Genomic DNA, 4546 nt, shown 5'->3' on the forward strand with positions numbered 1-4546 from the left:
TTTTGGGTAGAGTCCTGCTCATAGTCGTAAAAATAACTCCAAAGAGAACAAAGCGCTTCAGTCCAGAGGAATGGCTGTTTAGGTAGCCGTGTGGGTACCATGCTTTCACATAATGATTGTGTTTATACATGACAGGAAGCATCTGTAATCCACAGCTGCGGGTGCTCCAGCCCAAAGTCCTGATAAAATCTACACCTATGCTTCTGCATGAATGAAAACAGACTTCTTGAGCCGACCAGAAAAGCAGCCTTCGTTTCTAAAGTTTTTAGCACTCCGTGGTCACCGTCCGTCTTCTCCCTACTTTTCTGCAGACCAATCTCTGTTCTGCCTACATCTCTAACAACTCTTCTGTGCTCACTCCTACTACACTTTTTTTCTCAAATGCTGGCGTTCCCCCCCTGCTTTGGCCAATAGAAACACATTTATATTGTCTTCTTTCCCCCTCTCTGTCTCTCCCCCCTGCACCCCTCCCCATTGCAGAGAGGCACAAAAACCCCCAGTACTTGCATCCTTTTTATTTCCTACTTCAGTGCTCAGCACTGACTCGCCAAAGTGAGAAGCAGCCTTTCCTTGAAGTTACCTTGTTTCAGGAAATACTCAGATTCAACAAAACCAAGGCTTTGTTAAGCCATCTCAGACCAGTCTCATCTCAAAGTCCCCTTTATTTCCATTGCTGTGTCACACAGGAAAATCAAACCAGAGCAAAGAGTATATAATGACTCCTTAAAATATTTTTAGGCTACTTCAGCTATCCTTTCTCACTCCCTCTGTGGAAGAAGTGTGCAACAGTTAAAGTTGGAACCGGGCAAAATGAAGTTACAGTTAAACAGGACGTGTAATGTCTCCTACGCTTCACAGTCTGACCCGCACAAATAACAACCTGAGTTTTCCAGGCATTAATGCAATCCGATTTCCGCAGTTCTTTTCCTTAATGATAGAGCCCATTCTTTAAGAAATCACACTCCAGCTTTTAATTTATATATCCTGATTTTCTTTCCTGCTGCTGCGTGTGAGTGTTCCAACACAGAAGACAGCTAAATAGGAATTGTGTCAATATGATTACAAGATCTTTTTTATTTCTTTGTTTTTGAGAAGACTGGGTTAGAATAGTGGTAAAGGAAAACAACTGTCTTAAATTAATTACTGTCATAATTTGAAAAATGCCCTTCCTTTTCCCAGTAATTAATTTCAGTTCAAGAATTCAAAAATCAGCCACAGTGAAGTTTAATTCATGTCTGTAAATGCACAAGAATGGAAAATCATGCGGCTTTTCATAGGCTTCTAGCAGTACACAGAACTGCGTGTATAAATTTCCGAAAAGCAAATTATAAAGGCTCACATATAAGAGAAGCAAAAAAACATATCTTGAATTAAGACTCTCCATTTGTTACTGGTGCTTGAGTTGTATAGTATATATAGTATCAGATATCACTCACTTTCACTTGCTCCATTATAATACCATATACAAATGGGAAATATTAGGTATCTAGTGAAAAGGCTACGTGATGCAACTCAACAGCAATTTCATGATGGGAGTCTCTTTACAATGAATAAAATGGTTTCTGCATTTATATTTTTCAAATTTTCTAACAATACAAAATCTTGCTACAGTAGATTAAACAGAAAAACAACAGTTTATGAAATATGACCTCCAAAAGACTAATTGCAGAAGAAATATTCATTCCCAGTTCAATAAATCCTTAATTTTAAATGTCAGCTGCAAAACATAAATCCCTTTAATAGATTTCAAACTGTGGTGACAAAGTTATAATTGTAGGGTCCAGCCCACTCAAAATCAGTCCAATGCACTTGTTTTGCATTAGCCAGTCTTCTGGGTTTTGGTTTGTTTAGTTGTTGTATTTTAATCTCATCTCTGATCTTTTAGGAATTTTCCGTTGCATTCCTGAGCCTGGTTCTGGATTACTTTTGGCTCAGATTGAATTGAATCTTGTTGCCATTCCTCAATAGATGTCTGGAGTGCAAAGTCTACTTGACCATAACTTTCAGTGTCGTTTACTGCAGGGTAGCATGCACATAAAGACCCTCAAGTCATGTGAAATAAGAGCCTTGACCTCAAGACACAATAAAATTGGTTAGTTTAGTTGTAGCTCAAAAGGTCACTTTTTCTGGGACTGCCTCTGAGGGCTGTTTTAAACTAATTATTACCTTTGATTTTGACTTATCGTTTGTTAACAAAAGAAAGAAAGGAAAAAATACAACCCCCAGTTATTATAATTTCAACAGTTTGACTGGCATGTATTTAACATTATGGACGCATGAAAAGACAAGGTCCCTACCTGAGGAGGAGCTTACAGTGTAAATTAGACAGAGAGCACTGTGAATAATAAAAGCAGGCAGAGGAGAGATTTGTGTAAGAGTGTGGGAATAGTGGGGAGGTGCATAAGAGAAATATGCAGAGTTGAGAAATATTCTACCAGTTGACACTGGTCATGATACTTTTCTTCCTTGTTCTGTTTTCATGTAAGTATGGTAATAGTTTTGTTTTTCTCTATCTGCTTGCTTGTCACTGAGCTATTCCACTGCAGAAGCTCTCCTTCTGATTTCTTTTTCTGTTCTAGATGCTGGTACTACATGTAATATAAGTACATCTTTATTCTTCTGCTCAGCCATGGCAAATAACACTGAAATCCCCCAAAATGTTATATATACTTCCCTTGGCAGTTTTTCCACAGCAGTCTACTGAGAAGTATGATTCACTATTAATAGAAAGCATAAATGAACTTGAAATTCTGGGCTTCTGACACTATCATCTCCCCAAAAACCTCTGACACATCTTTAGAGGTTTGTTTGTTTGTTTTTGTAATAAGATATTTCTAAACAAAAATGGTGTTTGCTGTCAATTTATTTTTCCTTCTGCCTAGTTGCATTAGACAAACAAAAATATAAAAAGGAAAAAAAAAGCCAAACAGCTTATTTCCACTCTCCTTTAACAAAGAGAATGCAATGCTACACAGGCTTTATTCTTTTTAAGTGTTGAAAGTAGGATGCTAATCAGAAATAGGAATATCAGAAAAGGTGATGGATCAACCTGAGAAATTAAACTGCAATCAATCAGGAGGACCAGATGGTACTCATCCAAGTGCTCTGAAGGAACTGGAGACCAATGCAAGTGAGCTACTAACAAAAATATGTAATTTATCATTAAAAACAGCTACCATACCAGAGGACAGGAGAGTGGCTGAGGGTGTACCTATATCTTAAAAAGGTGCTAATGATGATCCTGCGAATTATAAACCAGTAACTCTTACTTTAGTATGAGGACACAATTCAGAGAATCAGTAAAAATAATATGCTTAGGCACACAGATAAGAAGTAAAATCTGCAATGCTTCTGCCTACATTTTCTCAACCCTCCTAGAACTACAGGAAAGAGTTAATTAGTAGTCAATAAAGTAGAACCAGACGATACAATTAATTTAGTGTTTCCAACATCTTATGGCAAGGTTTCTGAAAAGAAAAACACAGCCGATCCAGAATTAAAATCCATCTGTGTTGTGAGTACTGAATAAAAGAGGGAAAACAAACCCCAAAATGTCAGAACTATTAGAATTAGAACTAGAATTTTGTCCTCTGAAAGCGTTTTATGAATACTGTCAGATTACTACAACTTCCTAATGACCTGGTTATATTAGAGGTGAAGTAACTTACCTATAACTGTAAAAGCACGCTGTGTCAAAACCAGACTTCAGTTCATGAGCACCCAAGTTCCAGAGCTGCATTTAGATGACTAGACAGCATCCCTTTCTCTAGGTACTGCAGAAGAATCAGTGGTCAGTTGAAGCAGAGAAAGAGGTTAACTCTGAATTGCCCCTGGGATCAATAGCGGCAATAAAGATGGTTTTGTTCAACTTATTCATTAGAAAGCATGAAAAAAAACCTTCTGAAATAAAGAATGTAAAACTTGTTTTCACTGCAACAGTCACAGCCTGCTTTCTGGTATTTAAACCCAGTACCCATTGCTCTAACAGGAAAATTCATGGAGGTATTCGGTCGTTTATTAAGTTAACTGAATTTAAACAAAACTTGAAGAAATTCCAGAGCAAGACAACGAACTAAGATAAAATGGTGACATGATGGCATGCAAAATTAAACAGACCAATGCCAAGGACTATATGCTGGAAAATATTTTCAAGGACTGATGGCTATTAATTAGCACAGGAAAATCTAAGCATCGTTTATGGAAAATGCTATCCAGGATATTGCAGGAGCTTAGAAAACATACACAAGCAGAGAAGATATTCAGTATGAACAAAAAGACGGTTAAACAGAAGATATTACTATGCAGTTTCATGAGTAAAAACTGCATTTCTGGACATTCTGTTGTATTTTAGTTCTGTGGGTTATAAGCAAGACACAGCAAACCAAAGAAATATACAGAGAAATGCAGTAAACATGACTAATGAAACAGGGGAAAGGACCAAGAAGGCAGATTTAAAAGAAGAGAACACTTAATTTAGAAACAGAAAGAGGTAGAAGACTTTTGAAGAGTTTTAGGACCACATAAAATTCCAGTTGATACAGAAGAG

The sequence above is a fragment of the Corvus hawaiiensis genome, chromosome 30 (genome assembly GCF_020740725.1).
Source record: "Corvus hawaiiensis isolate bCorHaw1 chromosome 30, bCorHaw1.pri.cur, whole genome shotgun sequence".
NCBI classification, from domain to species: Eukaryota; Metazoa; Chordata; class Aves; order Passeriformes; family Corvidae; genus Corvus; species Corvus hawaiiensis.